This window comes from Ailuropoda melanoleuca, chromosome 2, assembly GCF_002007445.2.
Source record: "Ailuropoda melanoleuca isolate Jingjing chromosome 2, ASM200744v2, whole genome shotgun sequence".
NCBI lineage: Eukaryota > Metazoa > Chordata > Mammalia > Carnivora > Ursidae > Ailuropoda > Ailuropoda melanoleuca.
Genome location: NC_048219.1, coordinates 43,243,789 through 43,266,110, shown reverse-complemented (window position 1 = coordinate 43,266,110; position 22,322 = coordinate 43,243,789).

The following is a 22,322-nucleotide window of genomic DNA, read 5'->3' as shown; positions in this document are numbered from 1 at the left end:
TAATATAATATATGTTATAAAATATATTTATATATTGTATTTACATTTAATTTATATTACATTTATATATAGTATATATATTTAATATATATACATTATTTGATAATTTTAAAAAGTTTAAGATAACACTTCTTTGCCTATAATTCACAGTCCTCTCCAGTTGGCCTTAAACTACATTTTCAAGCTTTTCTTTCACTTCCAAAACTTGTATAAGTCCTCTCGCTCAGCTCAAAACTGCTATTCACATAAAGTCATATGTAATCACCACAAGCCAAGGCTGCAGGGTACAGTTGTGTAAGATGTGCCCTGCACAAGGGCATCTGGCCAGTGGAATAAGTGGGGACCCACCAAGGGGGTGAGGAGTTCATCCTCACCAACTCTGGCATAGGACTAGCAACCTCTCTGACCTCAGCCAAGAGTGAACTTGCTCTCCTATGAATTCTTCTGACTCAGTCACCATCCTTTATAGAACATTCATTTGTTAACTTCCTTTTCTCCCCTATTATAGAGTGAAAGCTCTTGAGGATGAAAACTGCATTTTACTATCTTTCCAAGTGCCTAGAACACATATAATTTGGCAAGAAATATCTGTTAAACGTAGAATGTATTTGTAAGTGTGACATACACACCAAAGTAGCATGAACCTTTCAGTTATTACATTTTGATTAATATATAAATTTAACTGTCACTACAACTGAGGATCTATATATTATAGCAATATCTTGCTGCCAAACTTTGAGCTAAGCAGGCCATGAAAAATGGGGTAAGGCAATAACCAACTTACAAAGAGCAAAAATCGCATCATTTAACTTCGAGCTGAGACCAAAATACAATTATTTATTAAAACATAAAATAGTTTGCCTCTTGAAAGTATAAGTGAGCCAGATAAGGGAAATAAGCATTCTAGTCAAATAACAATGCAGGATTGAAGAAAATCAAAAAGAAGAATAATAATTTGCATATGAAGGCAAATTAATTCCATAAAGTATGCTACAAATATTGTGGCATTCAAAAATGTTCTGTGGACTAAATAAAGATAGTAAATCCAACTCCCTATGCGGGCTCTGTGAATAGGTTATTCTCCCAGAGCTCTTATGCTATGACTCAGATCAAGAAGTATCATGAAGCAGGAACCGGCTCCAATCTGTGGTCTACATTCAAACCAGGATGTGTTGATTTAGCTCCAAAGATTGGACTTCAGGGAGCTATATAGTCAATAACCTCTGGGGATCATATTTGAGTATCTCAGCCAATTTAATTAATGTCTTTGGGTGCCAGCTTCCTTATACAATGTGTTTGTGCACTAGATAGATCTGTATGCTTGATCTGAACTTTACGGTTCCAGGATTTAGTACCAGGATATCAGGGGATTATATAGTGGATGAAATGAAAATTATTTGGATAGGAGCTAAATCCTTCTGCTACTCCTTAGCCAAAATGCCTATGTTGATTACTTGTTACCTATTGATAAGGATTAGAATCTTACTTGATTGCCAGTGAACTTTATTCCTTATTGGCAAGATTGCCGAGGAAAAGTGCTCAGAATTTCCAGATAATTTTATTTGACCCCCATGGTTTAGGCCCAAGAACGAGCTTGAACCCAGGTGCACAGAGCTAAATACCTGTATCATAAAAGTAGTTCACTGAGAATCAAAGTCCCTGAAGGTGTTTCATATTGATTTCATTAAATTTAAAAGTAAATAAGCATATAAAACAAATAATTTTCTAAGCAGAAATGGCACGTTTCCTGCAGAGGACACAGCTGAGCCCATGGACCCAAACCCCTGACATATGCCAGTCTAATATAAGGGGTGATCAATGGCTTATGGAGTCCTGTCTTACCTATGAGAGAAGTGGGTGAAGTTTCTCTAGATCCTTACCTTGTTTCTACAATTTCTCACATGGCCCACTCTCTCCAAAGATCCTTCTTTTCCTAGATATCTGGATTTTGATGCTTGATATTGCCCAGGACATGGAGTAAATCAATAGAGGAACTAATTCACATTAAGGTATTCGTTACTAAAACATTTTCTGTTCTCCCTCACTCATGCCCCTGATTCCAATTTTAACATTGGTAATACTTCAACCTTTCCCTCGTGCCCATCTTTCCTGGGATATCTGTTTCTGAAGACCGATTCTCGTGATCACTTTACTCTCCAATTCCTGGTATTAGGAGAATCTCAACATCACCTCATGCAATTCTTTCTTCATTTCTACACTTAGTCAAGTGTGGTAGTCAGCCATTTTTCCTTGATTTCTTAAAAGGCGTTTCATATACAGCAGACATTACTGAAGGTTCAGGGGAATGCATAAGGTTTACATCAATGCAACATAAATGACCTAAAATTAAATGTTAGGCTTACCTGTACTTAAAAATAGTTCCTCGGTTTGTTTCTACCAACTTCAATGGCAACTTTCAATATTGCTACTCAATTGGTTTGCCTCCCCACCGCACACACACACACACACACACACCCCGCCCTGCCCATTACTCCTGCTTTGTTGGTATAGGCAAATTCCTCTGTCTTCAAAGTCAACAATGTCATCTCTCTCTGGCCATGCTTCCGTTTTCTGCTGTCACATCACTCTGACCACAGCCTCTTCCTAGCCTAAGGTCCTTACCCTTAATCACAACATCAAAGTCCTTTTGGCCAATTAAGGTAACCTATTCACGAGTTCTGGGCATTAGAACATGGACATCTTTATAGTGTGTGTGGTGCAACCGATGAACATCTTTCAGGTGTGGGGTGTGGTGTGGGGAGTGGCATTATTGTGCTTACCAAACTGCCCATCCATTGAAACCTTGGCATTGTCATATACAGTTAGTGGAACTGACTTAGCAAATTTATTCTGGAGGTAAACTTCAAATATATCAAAATTAAATGTGTACCTTCTCTTTGATTCCATAGAACTTCACATCTATGAAATCAATGCCACAGAAATAGTTACACATTTATTCATTCAACAACTAATTATTGAAAGTATATTACTATCTGGTTTCTAGGAATAAAGAGAAAGCCCTTGATCTCAAGCCACTTGTGGAAGAAGGCAAAGCATAAACAAATACATATCATCCTAAATGGTGGTTGATGCTTTTTCCAGCTGATCAGACCAAAAGCTTTAGAGTCTTTCTTAATTCCTCTCTTTTCCACACAAACCAACACATCTTACTGGTTCTATCTTCAAAATAGGTAAGAATCTGACCACTCTATGTGCACAAATATGCATTTACAAAATGTTTCCCAAAGGAAACCAGGACATTACAACCAGAGGAAAGGTGAGAAGGTAATGGGTAGGGCACAAACAAACAAGCATCTGCCATGATATCTTACATATCTAAATGTGTGTAACACAAAGTCTAGCCAACTAATTAGCAGTTATGACACACTGGCATATCAGGAAATCTTCATAGATATCTATCACATTTTTATTTTGCATAAATATGTTTATACCCTATACAAATTGCTGTGAATAAATGTAGAGTGATAGTGAAGTATTAAGATGGCATCAGAGTAAGATCTCACATTTTTTGGAACATAGGAGAACCTTGTTTTTTAAACATGTAGGCAAATCCAGTCAAGACCATAACCCATATGTGGGCAAACTTTTTCTGTGAAGAGTGAGAAACTAAATATTTGAGCAATAATGTCCTCACTTTGCAAGGACAGGCCACTTGGAATCTGCCACAACTACTCGACTCTGCCATGACAGCATGGAAGTAGTCATAGAGAATACATACTGAGCATGGCTCTGTTCTGATAAAATCCCAAGCATCATATAATTTTATCTACAAAAAGATTAAGATGAATATCTAAAAGATACTCACTTTTAAAAACATAACCATGCTTTCGGTAGTTGATAGGCCAGGGGTTAGATCCTCGCCACAACCAGTTCCGTTCAAACAACGTAGTACTGAAAGACACGAAAGTGCATAGCCCAATAAGCATTAATTAACTGTAATTTAATTACATCAAGTGTGCCCAAAACATTCCTATGTTTAGAAGCGTGCTATGACTACGGTTCAGAACCACCCAGGTCCTCATTTGGCTAGATGTGACTTTCTTCCTGAGCGCGTGCTGCCGTGATTCAGAACAGTAAGTGTCATAAGGGAAGGGCAGGCTCTAATCTGTGGTCTATATTCAAAACAAAAATATCTTGACTCTCTTCAAAAAGGATCCTATTTGAAGCTTAGCAGTCAGGGAACTGCAGGGTATTCTCTTTTAGTAGAAGTGCCAGGTAATTCATACTCCTAGCTGACACTGCCAATGGGTTTGAGAACAGGTGCACTAATCCTTGTGTACTCTTGACCTTCCTTTCCTCGTACATAAATTTTGTCAAGATTAAAGTTTCCACGTCATATCTTTTCCCATCCTGTCCATATATTCTCACCAAATGTGTTTTTTCTTTCTTAAATGACCTAGCAACCCTATCTGAAAAAGAGAGACAGTTCATACCCATAGCTACACAATATTGGACCCAAAATATCTTTTTTATCTTTATTTCTGTTGTGCCTAGCACAAGCGTGGCACATCTGAGGATTTCATTACAGATTTGTTAAATTAATCTAGAGACTGAAGGGCTTTAAGAAACACTAAGGAACTACTGCCGGCAAGGAATTTTTAATCTTAAGACATCAGTGATTTTGCAAAGGGACAGGAGGGGCCTTTTTTTTTTTAAAGATTTTATTTATTTATTTGACAGAGACAGCCAGCGAGAGAGGGAACACAAGCAGGGGGAGTGGGAGAGGAAGAAGCAGGCTCCTAGCGGAGGAGCCCGATGTGGGACTCGATCCCACAGCGCTGGGATCACGCCCTGAGCCAAAGGCAGATGCTTAAGGACTGCGCCACCCAGGCGCCCCCGGAGGGGCCTATTTTTGATTCAGGGCCCAAGCAGAATTTGCCAAAGCAAATTTAAAACATCCATCCATCCACAAGGACAGCATGTGAAACAGAAAACCATAACATCAAGAAGTCATTTTTATATATTAATGCAAATAAAAAAGGCAGCCGGTGGTTTGCCAGACATATTAGAAGAAAGCATATCCTTTTGCAAAAGACTATTAATTAGGGCTTGATCCTTAAAGACTGCACTTTTAGTAAGTGCATAATCAAAGGCTGGCTTCGTAATAAGAGCCCTAAAGGAAGAAAATGACGGATCATATTATGTGGGACAAGACCCATATGGGACATACTCAACAGTACACAGATAGGACCAGAATGGAAACTATTTCTCTGCTATACTAGATAATGGATGTCACTAGATTCTTAGCCAAGGGAATTGAGGATTATTTCTGAAACAACTAAGAATCCTTTAAAGTCTGTTATATGTAAGTACATAAGGGAAACATTTCTTCTTTCAAAGTCTGTTTATTTATCCCTGACAAATCATTTTATTATCTGTATTAAGTCCCCAGTTAGAGATAGCAGAGTAGAGCAAGACTCCTGACCATGGTGCAAGTCTGGAAATAGCCTGCATTAAAGAATTGTAATGAAGCCTATTTCAGTCCTGAAAGGTAAAAGGTAGTATTAATTCAGATTTTTCCAAATAGCATTCTTTGAAAAAATAGACATGGCTGGGGGCGCCTGGGTGGCATAGCGGTTAAGCGTCTGCCTTCGGCTCAGGGCGTGATCCTGGCATTGTGGGATCGAGCCCCACATCAGGCTCCTCTGATATGAGCCTGCTTCTTCCTCTCCCACTCCCCCTGCTTGTGTTCCCTCTCTCGCTGGCTGTCTCTATCTCTGTCGAATAAATAAATAAAATCTTTAAAAAAAAAATAGACAGGGCTGATGCTCCCTGGTTTTGGGGTAAAGGAGGGAGGGTCACGGGATAAGATGGAGTATAAGTTCCTTAGTTCAAAAAATGCTTACTATAAACGTCTCCTGGAAATTGATAAAGTGTGCTAGCTTATTAATGATGGAGAGTTGCTGCAGTAAAGAAACATCTTTAACTTTAATATAGCATTGCTCAAATTTACTTGATCAAGGAACAGCATTTTTTTTTTTCACAGAATAGTCAATAGTTCACAGAAAGATCTACTATTTCACAAGACAAGCTTTGGACGAGTACAATACTTTATGATATTTAGAGATGTGCAGTAAGGTGCCTAGAATATAATCAGGCCCCCATAAACAGGAACTGTTTTCTTCCACCCTGAATTATAAATCTGTTCAAGACAGAGATTGATGGTTTAATAATCAATATTCAGGAACAAGGGTATAATTCACAATATCTGGGATAGAATGACTTCCTGGGGAGTCTATCTTCAAGAGTTTGGTCAGGAAGAAATACTGCTGGGTTGCTTTGTTGGACTAATTGGAAGAGTGGGGAAGAATGTGATGGCTTATAAAAAGGGAACAAGTCATAAGACATCTAATGTGATTTGGGGACCACAACCTCCGTAAAAAGGCTTTAAAGGAGGAATTCTTCAAGCCCCAGATAAGAAAGGTGTGAAGGGGGCGCCTGGGTGGCTCAGTCAGTTAAGTGTCTGTCTTCGGCTCAGGTCATGATTCCAGGGTCCTGGCATCAAGCCCCACATTGGGCTTTTCCTCAGTGGGGAGCCTGCTTCTTCCTCTGCCCCTCTCCCCACTCGTGCTCTCTCTCTCTCTCTCTCTCTCTCTCAAATAAGTAAAAAAAAATCTTAAAAAAAAAGAAAGAAAGAAAGGTGTAAAAGTTAAGAATTATGGGTAGGAGATCACTGGAGAAATTAATTCCACTTTACAATATGTTGACAAACTGACCCTGTGTCGCAATTTGCACCTGCTATCTCAGCATGAAAACTAACAGCATCCACTTTTACTCTCAAAAGTGTTTCAATTTAGATATAAATCATATGAGGACCCCCTATCTATTGAACACCTGCCATGTGCCAGTTGAACTAAGCAGTAATAAAATTTAAAAAATAATAATAAGGCAGGTTGCTTGCATCAAAAAAGTGAACAATTTCATTATAGAGGCAAGAATAGCATGTCCAAAACAAGCTGAAAACATTAACAGGTTTTCAAGTTCAAGGTCAATGTGTAGAACAGCAAATAAATTGCAAAAAGAAAGCGGCAAGGAGAGTAGAATGGTCTCAAGGTGTTGGGGCAGGTAGATGGACAGGCTGGAACCTGGAACCCAAACCTGAATCACTGCGGCCTGAATGAAAAAAGGGTGCGTACAGATCTAACTCACTGACTCCACACCAGTGACCTTCAGGCTGCCTTTCCTGCAGGAAGGGAACTAAGACTCCATTCCGTAGTGGAGAGTCAGTTTTTTTAATAAATTTTTTTATTATGTTATGTTAATCACCAATTACCTTTTGATGTAAGGTTCCATGATTCATTACTTGCATATAACACCCAGTGCACCATGCAATACGTGCCCTCCTTAATACCCATCACCGGCCTATCCCGATCCCCCCCTCAAAGCCTTCAGTTTGTTGGAGAGCCAGTTTTTTAAACCAGTTTCTTCAGATTAGAAGATCTGCTTCTACAGCAAATGCACCCCAAGTAAAAACCAGGACTTTCCTTCATCTCTTTCAGACCACGAATACACCAAATTTGAAATTTTATTTATTTCCCCCAAGAACTTTTTACCTTCCAGCAAAGGGCAGGTTTTTGACGTCGAGGAACCAAACTGGAGGACTGTTTTTGCTTTCAGAACCCTTTCCCTGTCTAGGGGAGCCACTTGTTCTTGGTCTCTTCATTTTTCACTATTTCAGCAGTCCCTTGCTAAGTGTAAGCTCCTAAATTCAATTTGCTCCCCATGGTCTCAGGGGTGGAACTATGGCATTTTTCTAAAAAGTACTAATTCATTCAAACAGGTCTTACTTCTAAGTTGAGCTACAGAAGAACACAGCCATGTGCTATAAAAGCACATTTAACATTCTGTGAAATTTGGTGGCCTAGGAAGAAGACACATGCGGAGCATGGCACAGAACTCCGTAGTTGGTTTTCACAGGGAAAGAAGATGAATAACGAAATGTAATCATCCCCTCTGCGAGCGGCAGACCTAATGAAGAAAAGAGCCCTTTCATGTGGGTGCTTCCTAATGCTTTTCACTGACTTCACACAGCAACTTCAAAGACTTCCTCTGCCAAGAGTAATTCTCCAATTTGAAGAGCAGCACACAGTCTTTTCACAGATCCACAGTCCCCTTCAGACCTCGGGCCATCTGGATGTGGTCACTGGATAGCACTTCATTTCTAGTACCGGAAACAAGATCCTGATTCAGCCATTGAGGGAGGAAGGGGAATATTTTCAGTTAAAGACTTCCTGAAGAGCTATGTCCTTGGTGTTGGCATGCTACTCACAGTGATCTGAGAGCCCAAGTTAGCACAACTTGAAATTAAAAGACAGCCTTGATTCTTGGATCACTAAAATAGAATTCTAGCGTGTGGGGCAATCCTTATATGAGCAAATCAATCCTAATGCTATATAAGACAGAATAAACTAATAAAATGAACAAAATTCTGAGTTGTGCAACCTTAATTTAGGCCCTCAATGGTACTATTGTGTAACAAACCACTTGATTCCTCAAACAGTCAATAACTGGCTGTGAAACAAAATATAATTCACAACATCTTATTCAAAGGCAGTAGACATTTCTTCAACATAGGCTCCCAAATGGTTCTTTTTTTTTTTTTTTTAAAGATTTTATTTATTTATTTGACAGAGACAGAGACAGCCAGCGAGAGAGGGAACACAAGCAGGGGGAGTGGGAGAGGAAGAAGCAGGCTCATAGCAGAGGAGCCTGATGTGGGGCTCCATCCCATAACGCCAGGATCACACCCTGAGCTGAAGGCAGACGCTTAACCGCTGTGCCACCCAGGCGCCCCCCAAATGGTTCTAACATGCAATCTTTTACATAGAGATTTTGATCATTTTAGTACATCACGCTAAAAGATATGAAAAGTGTGTAGAGGCTCTTAACCATTATGAATTGATTTTTCTAGGATTTCATGTTTTATTTTTAATTATCCAATGCACCTTCACATCAATATTCTAGGAACAGTTGCTAAACTCCTACCACCATTTCTTTGAGGTGGAACTGATTGGAAACCAGCAAGAATCAACTATGCACAGAACCTTTCCCCAACAGATTGTTTTAATTAATTCTAATTTTTGATCAAAGTATTACATCTGAAGCATTTTCTCTTCTGGTATTGAAATGCCGTGATGATTAGCCTTGAGAAAAATTTGTCATTATTTCTTGTGCTGGGAATTTAGTGGACTTTTCCAACCTGGAGTCACAGTGTTTCAATTCTGGGAAATTTTCTAGGATAATATCTAATTGAAAATTTCTTCATTTCTGTTTATTCTCTTCTTTTGGGACTTACGTTAGCAGGGTGTTAAACCTTCAGAAATAATGTTATCTTTCTTTTCTTATTTTCTTATCCTTTCCCTCCTATTATCTATCTCTTTGTCTTTTTATTTTTCTAGGGATTCTCTTAACTTTATCTGCTGACTTTTCTTTTGAATCTGTTTTTATTCAGCTATCTTAGTTTTAATTTCTTGGAATTCTTCCATATTCTGATTGTACCTTTTTTATTATATCCTGTTCTTGATTAATGGATGTCATGCTCTTATTACCTCTCTAAGGATAATGACTTTAGTTCCTTTGATGTTTTCTTCTGTCTCTGTGTCATCTCTGCTTCCTCTAATGATTTCCTTTTTTCTGTTGGCTTGTTTTGATGTCTAGTGCTCCTTAACTATGAGGGTCAGCCAACTATGGCCCCGGAGCTAAATGCAGCCCACAGCCTATTTTTGTAAACAACCTGATTTCACTTTCTCTAAAGACTAAATCCCTAGTCTCCTGTGGGATGAAGAGGGTTAGTAACCTAATTAGCCAGTATGGGGGAGAAGACAAGGTCAATCAAACTGCTTCCTTTACAGACTTTTAAATAATCCCTATCTTGGGGCCCCTTTAATACCATTTATGCCTACATTATGAATTACTTGATAGTCCAATTTCTGAGTTTTTCCAGGGTTCTTCAGGGCAAATTAATTTGCTTGTCCAAAGGGAAATTGCTATCCCTTCTAGGGATAAAATATTCACCCAACACACAAGGTCACCTTCTTGGTCTTTGAAGAGCCTGAGGAAATGTCACCTATACAACAAACAGCTGGCTTATGTGCTAAAATTACTATCTTGAGAAACCCAACTCAGGATCAATATATTCTGTGATACAAAGATGTCCTAGAGGCATAGCTGTGTACTGCAGAGAGAACCTCATAAAGATGAGTAGGGGTAAAGAAATAAAAACAGAAACATAACCAGAATGAAACCATCTGGTAGGGATATTGCCAAATACAATCTAGAGTGTAATTGAACATCTGCTTAATGACCTTTGAGAGCTCTAGGGAATGGTTTTTAGCCACTGAACCAAGGATGTCACTAACCACATTTCAAGTAGCCCAGAGTATGTCCAGAAGAATAATTTTCAAGTTTAGCAGAGACCTCTTAAGAGACCTCACACCAAATTAGACTGATATTAGAGAGGCTATAGTAATGGAAATCTTTGAAAATAGATAGAATACCTAATGTAATTTTGAGAAGACTGATTTGCTTTTACAAATCCCATGTTCTACTCTGAAAACTACTCTGAGCTCAGAAATGCTGGCTTCACAGCATGTAAAGCATTTTGCCCTAATTTTAGTTCCAACTAGCCGTGAGACAGAGGAAAGAAAGTGAGAGAAAAGGGAGACAGAATAAAAAAATATAATAAAAATGATTCCCATGAATAAAACAACCACTGACCTCTATTCAAAGACAACCAATTTTTTTGATTTTCTAAGTACAAAATAGAAGAATAAGATGAAGCCCTTGCTCACATGAAGCCTAGTATAAAGACACAAGATGTGTATATCAGAAATATGGGATCACAGAGGAGAGAAATTGTTTCCAGCTAAAAAGACCAGAGATGGCTTTTATGGGGGTATGATTTGAACTGGCTTTTAAAGGACGGATTAGATTTTGAAACAGACTGTAATAAAAATAAGGACCAGAAATTCAGATTCAAAGAAAAGCAATGCTTCTCACAGGTCAAGAGATATTCCAATTTTGAGACACCTGGCTGGCTCAGTCAGTACAGCCTGCGACTCTTGATCTCAGGGTCATGAATTCAAGCCCCTTGTTGAGGGTAGAGTTTACTTAGAGAGAGAGAGAAAGACATTCCAATTTTGAGGCTCTCAGTGTAATAAAAAGTAAAGAAATGAAAAAATATAAGGTTTCCAAATATATATATATATGGAGATATATGGAGATATATGGATATATATATATGGATATATATGGATACATAACTATATATATCTCCATATATAACTATATATCTACATATATGTAACTATATATATATATCCATACATAAAACTATATATATATAGTTATAAAATATAGCATATTTTAAATATTCAGTCTTGTGTATGTGTCTCTGTTTCCTTTTTAGGCAATATTAAAAAGCATAAATTTCGGACTCTTTTTCAATGAAACCCCAAACAAATGGTCTTTCAGTGTCTCTCTATCATTCAGCCCAAACAGACTCTGGGATATAAAAACAAAGGGAGACAAAATTACAAAGCTTGTTCAGGAAGAAATAAATATGATCTTGATGACAGAAATATACAAGACAGGTTAGGTGGGTTTTTCCTTTTTCCTTCTCTATCTTTAAGAAATGCTTAAGGAAGTTCTTTCAGAATAAAGGAGGCACACAAAATGTAATTTTTTTAATGGCTTAAAAGCATTTATCTATGACCTTCATGTATCAGCTGCAGTGATAATTCGCCTTCCTCGTAAACTATCACAGATTTTCTTCCACATTGATTTTGATTCTACAGCAAAAGGAAGTATTATTTAAAGCACAATGTGACTTTGCTTGGAATGGCAGCAGACTTTCATGTCATAAACACCAGACGATCTCTTTACCAAGAGTCAGAAGGAAATTGCGCTCTGAGGGAACGAAGCTCATTTTCAATAACAAAAGCATCCAATAAAAATCATTGTAAATGCCAAAACTCACTAGCTCATAAAGTCACTATTTTATGTTTTGTGAATCCCTTTTGTTTTGCCAACTGTATTTCACACAAAATTCACTCACTCCCCCGGCTTTTTTCCTATGAATATGTTCTTAGGATTAATCATAACATTTTAGATGATGTTGGTGAACAAATCAGAGTGTATCAGACAGAGAAGTTAGCAAATCTATATTTATTTCTCTAGACCTTAGAAGACAATGGGTTGGAAAACTCTAGGCAAGATACTGGAAGTGGGAAAGGGACAGAAGTCACAACAAAAAGGCTTTGAAATATATTGGTTAAAGGTTTTTTAGGATAAAAACTAACAAAAATTGAGAGCTACGAGTTCCACCTGAAAGTAACCAGAGTGTCATTTGAAAGTACAGGTGTCGAAGTTATAGCTTTGTTAGCTTAATTATTTAAGTAATATCTTCTTATGTCAAATGGAGTTGCTATATATTAGCTTATAGAGGATGCATACTTAATGGTCTTTTTTTTACAATACAATTTTTCTCCATTGATGAGTGAACATAGGAAGACTGATACTAGCATCATTTCTGATGATTCCTAATAAAAGTAAGTATCTTTTAATAAACAGAACTTAAATTACATACATGCTATACATTAGTCTCCTTTTGGGAACTTCCGTGTTAAGCCTATCTCTATTAGAAAGAAAGAGTTGTTCACTCTCTTTTGTCAGTATGTCCTAAGAAATCTATCATAGCAGAAGTGGCACCTGATAGGTTACGGAGGAAGATACAGATGGCTCAGAGGATAACTGAGTTGTCGCAATCGACTCCATTCATGATTATGATATATTAATGGCAAAAAGGTCCCCAAATCATTTACCTCCTCCCTGTATCCATATCCCTTGGATTGTGACTCTCGGCTCTTCCCATAATGAGGCAAAGTCTCTCCCCCGTTCCTTGAATCTCTGCTAGCCTTGTGACTTGGTCTGGCTGATAGGATGTGGTGGAAGCAATGCTGTGCCAATTCGAAGCCGTGGTCTCAAGAGGCACTGCACATTTCCACTCGCAATTAGAATCCTGCCGCTGCCATGGTAACAAGCCAGAGCTAGCAGGAGTGCTACGAGACATTTAGGGCAAGTGCAACTACTGCTGGATTGAAAATAAAACAAAAATACCCGCAGGACTGATCAAACTTGGACTTGAGGAAATAAAGGCAAGAATTAAGGTAAAATGAAGAGAATGTAACATTTAAATCTTTTGCAGTTACAAATCATCTTCTCAGATATTTTTATTTTGAGAGAATTTATACAAAGGGGATTACTATTTGCAACAATTGTTTTATGTAAATCAACTTAGTGGACTTTGTGAATATTGTAGTTTTATAGGTTATTTGTTTTCCCCTTATATATATCAAATATTATCTTTTAAAGTCAACTTTTAAAATCATTCTGAGAGAATGATTAAAAGAAGGGAGAAGGGAAAACGAAAAAAAAAAAAAAGAGGTTCCTAAAATAACCTCTCTTGACAAGTGAGGATATGCTTCTCTAGAAACAGATTTATTGACAATATAATCTTGTTGAATTTGTTTGCTACAAACTTCAGTGAAATATATCTCAGCAGTGGGTTGCTCTGTCGGAAGTTAGGTACTTTTGGTTGGGGAGAGCCCTCAACCCCTTGTGAGCCAACTATAGTTTGCTGTTTCTGACACTTAATGAAACTCCAGCACCAGACCAGATGTTCTTGAAGATTTAGCAAAGATTATTGACACATTAAGCCTTTTTGAAAACAAAGAACCAAGAAAACACATTGTCACAATTTCCAGCAACTTTTAAAACATTAACAGTTTGAAAAAGTGAAAAGTGAGAAGAGAGTGGGATTTTGAAGTGTCTTTTGACCACAAAACTATAGTCAAATTTGGTTATAACTGATTTGGGGCATGTGGACACAAGATAAATACTTCTCTCCTATAGATTTTCCCTAAGACAGGGAGAAAAAAAGAAAAATCACCCAACATCACAACAGAAACAGGCTTTGTGGAGATTCGAAATGAGCTCTGATCTTGAATCCACACGGTCACACTTGGCCATGTGACCACTTTCAAGTTCCTTCTCAATACCCTGGAGGTAATAAAAGTGCTCTTTCAATAACAACTTCCTGGCATTTGACAAGTATTCTATCAGCTGTGGTTCAAAATAATGCAGAAAAGTAGGTGTCATTGTCATCCCTGTTTTAGAGATGAGGAAACCAAGAGGAGAATAAGTAATTTGCTGAAAGCCCCAGGAAAGGAAAACCAGGATTCCAATTCAGGCCATATGGCTTCAGAGTCCATACTTGTAGCCCTATTTTGTATTTGAAAAAAAGTATAATGTATCCTAGAGATAGTATGTGATAGTATAATATTGAAGTATACTTCACAGTATTGCAAAATATTGGGTCTTACCAGTTAAAATATAAGTCTTACAAGTTAAAATTGTATTTCATCATAATTACATTAAAACTATGCTTAGCACAATTTCCCCCTTCTCTACTTCTGATAATACTTTTTCCAGCAGACTGGCGAGTAGGGCAGTAGAGGGGCATCCAGATCTGAGAGCCCTAATTTTCCCTCTCCCTATGTACCTCCTTGTTCCATGAATTTAGGAAATATGGCCTCTGGCATCCAAGTGAATGAACCAAGCTTCTTGCTTCAGATTGGTTATCCCTTACCGAAATGGGCATGATACTGCTCCTTCCTATCGCTAGGTTAGATTCAGCTCAATACAGAGGGTAGGTCCTGGTTATTGCAGGTCTGAGGAGCAAGGAGGGATCCTCCAAGAGCTGAGGAAGACCCTCAGACTCAGTGCACCTTGTATATGACCTGGGAGCAGGAAGGAAGCAGTGCGGTAGTTCATCACCCCAACTTTGGTGAGGGATAACCAGTAGAAAACATAATCTCTTTGATTCTGCAACCTGAAGACCAGAAGCCAGACTAGAGAGTACATAAGCAGATTGTAACCCTTTCCAGAACAACCTGAAGATATATCACCTCAGGTTATCCAAGTGAGCTCAATCTAATCATATGAGCTTTTAAAAATTGAAAAGCTTTCCCAACCAGGACAGAGAAATGGAAAAACGAGGAGAGATTCAAAGCAAGAGAGGCATTCAATCCACTGTTGCTGGCTTTGAAGATGGAGGAAGGGAACTGTGAGGAACGTGAAGGCTGGAGCAACCCGCAGATGACAGCCAACAAGAAAATAGGCTCTCAGTCCTACTACTAAAAGATGCTGAACAAGGAAATGAATTCTCCCCTGGAGCCTCCAGAGAGGAACACAGCCTGACTAATAATACCTTGCTTTTAGGGGCACCTGGGTGCCTCAGTCAGTTAAGCATCTGCCTTTGGCTCAGGTCATGATCCCAGGGTCCTGGGATGGAGCCCCGCATCAGGCTCCATGCTTGGCAGGAATTCTGCCTCTGCCTCTGCTTCTCTTCCCGGCTCATGCTCTCTCTCTCATTCTCTCTTTCTCTCTCCAAAAAACCAGAAAACAAAACAAAAAAAACCTTGATTTTAATGCAGTGAGACCTGTGTCAGACATCTAAACTTCCTAACTGTAAGATAACGAATTTGTATTGTTCAATCTGCTAATTTTGTGGTAATTTGTTATGGTAGCAATAGAAAACTAATACAGAAGGGATCTTAGAGATGTTTTAGCTTAGTCCCTAATTTTAACCAGTAAGAAAACTGTGTCCTAGCTATGCTGTAGAATGTTCTTCCAAACCTGTTCATCTGATCAATACCTACTCTGCTTTTCAAGATTCAACTTGGACACCTTTTCTTCCAGATGTTTTCCCTGGCCCTCCAGGACTTGGTTAGGAGTTCCTACTCTATGGTGTCATAGCACTCCATGCATAATTTAGCACAATGTCTACTTCCCAGAATTCCCACTAAATGTTTAAGAACTAGGACTTTGTCTTACTCAACATGGTATCTCCTAAATATAACATATTCCCAGCAGTTATAACTCAAAAACACTGAATGAAAAAAAATGAAAGAATTTATGTCTCCTGCTTACCAATCCCAGACTCTTTCCCCCATGCTTCCAGAGTATTCTACTAAAACTGGCAGAAGTATGGCAAACAAATTTGTAACCCTGAAGTGGCAATATGGCTTTAGAATCATACAAACTAGGTTCACATCCTGGCTCTACCATCTACTAGATGGCCTAGGCACGTTTCTTTAAAGATTAGTTTCCAGGGTGCCTGGGTGGCCCAGTTGTAAGGCGTCTGCCTTCGGCTCAGGGCGTGTTCCCAGAGTTCTGGGATCGAGCCCCACATCGGGCTTCATGCTCTTCTGGGAGCTTGCTTCTTCCTCTCCCACTCCCCCTGCTTGTGTTCCCACTCTCATTGGCTGTCCCTCTCTCTGTCAAATAAATAAAGAAAATCTTTTAAAAAAATAAAAATAAAAATAAAAAAATAAATGAAGGTTAGTTTCCCTTAGTGTTAGTTCCTCATTTATAAAACAAAGGTATTAATAGCATCTGCTCAAATAATTGTATGAGAATTCATTGAAATGATGCTTGTAAAAAGCTTAGCCAAGTACCTGGCATATAGGAAGAGCAAAATAAAAATTGGCTATTATTACTAGGTATCTGTGATGGTTAATTTTATGGGTTAATTTGGCTGGGCCACACTGCCCACATATTTGATCAGACATTATTCTGGATGTTTCTGTCAGGGAATTTTAGAGGAGATTAACATTGAAATTGGTATACTTTGAGTGAAGATTGTTCTCCACAACACAGGTGGGCCTCATACAATCAGCTGAAGGCCTGAACAGAACAAAAGACTGACCTTTTCCAAAAATAAAGAATTCCTTAGCACATGGTCTTCAGACTTAAACAACAACCTTGGCTTTCCTGTGTTTCCAGTCTGGCAATACACACACTCACACACACACATACACACACACACACACACACACACACACACACACACATCTTATTGGTCTGTTTCTTTGGAGAACACTGACTCAAAGAATATCAAACCTGCAAACATGATATTAAATTGTACATGATAATTATGTACAATTATGTACAATTTGTAAACATAAAAATATGAAGATAAGTAAGATTCCCATTATCTATTTTTTTTAAGATTTTTTAAATTTATTTATTCGACAGGGATAGAGACAGCCAGCGAGAGAGGGAGCACAAGCAGGGGGAGTGGGAGAGGAAGAAGCAGGCTCATAGCAGAGGAGCCTGATGTGGGGCTCGATACCACAACGCCGGGATCACGCCCTGAGCCGAAGGCAGACGCTTAACTGCTGTGCCACTCAGGCGCCCCTCCCGTTATCTATTGTACGTAAATGTTTCCTTCGTTTCAATATCAGATGGGACTCCTTCTGTTCAGAGCAGCAGTAACTAGTAAACAAAAGAGAAAGTGGCTTAACCAAAAACAAACAAGCAAACAAAAAACAAAAGGAAAGAAAAAGAAGGGTGAATGGATACCAGGCAGTGAAAAACAAGAGCTGGTCACTCTAACTGCTTAACAAAATCACCCTTATATAATTTTGGTTATTCTGCCTTTTACAAAGGCTATTAGATTTTTAAGAACCAAAACCAGAGGATACCTGGCACTCAATATTTTTTATTTTTTATTTGTTTATTGCTGTAAACTCATCCAACATGGAAAATTTTTAACAGTAAACTTCCTTTCTTGGCTCCTTTAAAACAAGAACAACTTCAAACCTTTCCACCGTGTTACAATGAACATTATGGCTATCTGGTGATGATTAAAGTTATCACCTTGCTTTATATTTTCAAAATACTGTTATCATTTGTATTAGCTACCACATATGGGCCAGCCAGATCTTCTGACATTTCTTTCTGCAATATTCAATTAAAAAAACCCAAACAAACAAACAAAGAATTCCCCCACACCAGTTGGTGGAAGCAGCTTGTGGCTAAGTTAAAATGAAAACCTCTTCCCCTCCTCGCACCAACCAGAATAACCAGTCTGCTGGTTAATAACAACAGTGCTCTAAGTCTGAACTGCAGCAGGAGTTGAACTCACAGTTTTTATTTGCCATGACTCCAATATTCAAAACACTGTCTATATAATTAGAGAAAGAACTTGAAGGCATACACACAGAAATTTTACAGTGGTTACCCCTAAGCCAGAGGCACAGCTAACGATGACTGAACACCTACTGCATGTCCTTTACATTTATTATGGCACTGAATTCTCATAACAACTCCATGAAGCAAACATTGTTATTATCCCCATTTTACCTATAAGGGCAGACACTGATGCTTAGAGCATTTAAATAAGTCACTCAAAACAAGGTCAAGTAGCTGGTAAACACATGTGAGCTGGGTTTGGAACTCAGTCTGATTTCCACTTTTCTATAATGGAAGCTTATTTTTAAGAAACTGCTTTTCTGGAGCACCTGATGTGGCTCAGTTGGTTAAGCATCTGATTCGGCTCAGGTCATGATCTCAGGGTCCTAGGATTGAGCCCCGCATTGGGCTCCCTGCTCAGCAGGGAGTCTGCTTCTCCCTTTCCCTCAGCCCTCCTCCCCGCTTGTGTTCTCTCTCACTCTCGCTCTCTCTCAAATAAATAAAATCTTTAAAATAAATACATACATACATACATACACACATAACTGCTTTTCTGGAATCAGGGAGCTAGAGTTTCCTATCCCCTTGAAGATCCTTCTAGCAGGACAAGATCAAATTGACATAAGACATAAACAGGAGAAAATAAAATTTAATTTTGTACTTAAAGGGTACTTACACAGACATGGAAATTCCAAAAATAGTTTTGCAAAATGCCGTATATATGTCTTCCAAATTAGGGTGAAGGAGTAGGAGTCTGGGACTTTATTTATTTATTTGACAGAGAGAGCAAGCACAAGCTGGGAGAGTGGCTGAGAGAGAGGGAGAAGCCGACTCCCTGCTGAGCAGCGAGCCCAAAATGGGACTTGATCCCAGGACCCTGGGATCATGACCTGAGCCAAAGGCAGATGCTTAACCAACTGAGCCGCCCAGGTGCCCCGAGGATGGGACTTTAAAGGGAAAAAATGCAATTCACAGGAAGATTAAAAAGAGTAAATGTTTGGTACACAAATGTTTGCTGGACCAAAAAAGAAACAATGGGATACAGAGGACTTTGATCAATAGGCCTTGCTAGGTTCCTCCATGTGTGTCACTCCTAGTTCATTGTATTATGTAGTTATCTATGGTGGTAACTCTCTTCCTGGAGCAGGTCCTCCATTTAAATTCTTTTCAGGCACGTAAGGGGGTGGAAGGGTTGGTAAAAAGGTTTCCTGAAGCCGCTGGGTTTTGACTGCTTTTTAACTAAAAAATAATCCTCATGCCAAAGTGGCCCATCTTGAGGCGGCCTGCCCTTGGCCCCTATAGCTGTAACTCCCTAAACTCTATAGAACGAAATAATTTTTCCAAAAAAGAAGAAAATAGTATGGAAGGAATGGAGGAAGGGAAAAAATTCATCATATTCCAATAATCACATTATAGCCACAGTAAGTTTTTTAGACTGGCTTGGAGGTTATCAGATAAACATGGACAAGGCATGACTTAATACTTGCAGTGGATACTCTAGTACCCATTGGATAACCCTTACCCTCAGAGCACGCATCCACCCTTCTCCAAAGAATTGCCCTGTGCTGGCTGGAGCCACTTAATCAGGGAGGTTACCCAAACCCTTTTCCACCACCACCAGCTTCCCTGCCCCTCTCCATCCCCAGTCCATAACTAATGACTGAATAATACAGGACTATAAAAGGTAAGTCCCCTGGTCCCATTTCTGTAGGGCATTTATCTCAGAGACCACTTCTTGAAAAGCCAGCCAAGGCTAGACTTTGCTGGACGCTCTTACTCAAAATAAAATAAGCTGTATGGATAAATACATGTCCATCTTAGAAAGTTGCCACCCTATTCTCTTTGCCCACTAGAACTGAGGGTTTTCCTTATGAGAACTTGATCACAAAACAACAACACTTGCAATTTCAAGAGAGTGGTTTGCTAATCACCTTAAACAATCTCTCTACTGGACTAAAATGACACACTGGAACAATGAAATGAGTTCAGAAAACCAGAGTTGCAGCCCTGGCTCTGCTGTGTAATAAGGATCAGTCACAAAACCACTCAGAATTTTCCTTCCTTTCTCTGTAGAAAATGGACTATACTTGTGTCTTCTAATTTAACAGGTAGATATAACAAGTGAGCTAGTAAATTGAAACAAAAACACACAGAAAAGTCAGGCCTGAACTTTTTTCTAATTGAAGAAATTGAGATATAAAGTATAATGAAAATAGTAATGAAACAAGAAATCTCTAATCCCTAGCACTAGGCCATGTGTGTTTGGTCAGAGGCATTTTACTCAAAAGATTGGGAATGTTTGCAGTTTCTGACAGTTCTCATTAGAATAAGTTTAAATTGATTTTGTGAGCAATAAGTCAACATTGAACCAAATGTGGATATTAAAAAAAAAAAGACACACAGCAATCCTTTCTTCAACTAATCTTTAATTTCTACCCCAAAGCAATCATATTTTTCATTGCACTTATTTTTTTCTAAGTTCGCATTTGTATGATGAAGCAAATGGCATCAGGATTTCTTTTACTGTGGAGATAGAAATTCTTTTTTTTTTCTTACTTATTTATCTTTGGATAATTTCTAAGAGAAGATTCCTTACTTTGAATAGTACTACTTTTGTCACTAGATGACTTTTGGCTTAATCATTTTCTCTTTTTTTTTTTTTTTTTTTTTTTTTTTTTTTGCTATTGGCTTTATGGTTTTCTTATGGAGCATTTGCATTCTCTTTTGTGTTTCTGTAAAACGCATTACAAACTTTCTTTCCTCTGCCCTGAAATTTTCTTTAGGTCCACCTGAGTAATTAGGTGATTGTATTATTTTCACAGAGTATTAGATTTCCATCTTTGTGAAAATAAGTTTGTAGTTCCCAAGTGTTTCTTGGCTTCTCCATGGAATTCAGGCCATTTAAGGCTACTCTGTGGTTAAAAAGGATGTCTTAATTTTTAAAAAATATTCCAGATTTCATTGTTCCTTTCTGTTTACCCCTCACATCTCAGAACTAGTAGGCTTTGGCACAAAATTCCAAAATAATGGACGGCCTTACCAGCCTTACCAATGACAGAATTCACTAAAAACTAACAAAACATACAAGAGAACTGAGTGGAAGAGTAAGAGCCATTTCCTTTATTATGTAATACAAAGCAGCCAGAAGTCGGCTATGAATAAGTTCTAGATACAAATACATGACTAAATTGAGCCACAAGCAAAAGAAATGAGCGTGTTCTACTTTACCATGCCTGTAATGTGTTCTCCTACATGTTATCTAGCTGAATATAATAAACACGATGCTATGTGGCTACTTAAGATTGTACCCAGTGGCTTTGGTGTAAGATACTGATTTCACTCCGAATTTCAACAGTGAATGTGGCAAACATGAGATTAGAATGGAATTTTGAGTAAAATACCCTATAAAGCAATTCAGTGAACATTAGTGTTCTGGAAGCCTGACTTCATTTAACCCGACCAGAACGTGGCTAATTATTTCCCTTCTACAAAGTCAGATGTATTATGAAGACGGCTGGAGGTGGAGGGTGCATTGTTTAAACACTAAATTATTGTCTCAGTGTAAACTATGTTAATGGAGAGAGACATGTTTGCAGATAACCAAAAGTCGTGGATAAACCTCATAAACCCTAATAAACATGACGGTGCCTCAGCAGGCAGTAAGGAACAGTGCCTGAAACATGGCTGTGAGGGTTAATTTTATGTGTCAGCTTGAATAGGCTTCTGGTGCCCAGCTGTTTGATCAAATACCAGCTCAGATGTCACTGGGAAGATAATTTTTAGATGTGATTAGCATTAAATCAGTCGACTTTGAGTAAAGGAGACCAGGCTCCATAATGTGGGTGGCCTTCATCCACTCACTTGAAGGCAAAGCAATTCTGCTTTAAGCCTGTGACACAGAAACCCTGAGATTCCAGCTTGCTGGCCTTCTCTGCAGATTTTGAACTCAAGACAGCAACAACTCTTTTAAGTGAGTCTCCAGCCTGCCCCATATATTTCAGACAGGCCAGCCCCACTGTCACGTTAGCCAATTACTTAAAATTAATCTCTTTCTCTCTTTACACACACACACACACACACACACACACACACACACACACACACACACAGTGTCTCTCTCTCTCTGTTCTGTTCCTCTGGAGAACCCTTACTAATACAAGGGTAGTTACTGCTCACTAGAAGCTCTGACAGACTGAATAGACAAATAGACAGTGGATAGACCATATATAAAAATAGAATTTTGACCTACAATCTGCAGCAACCTC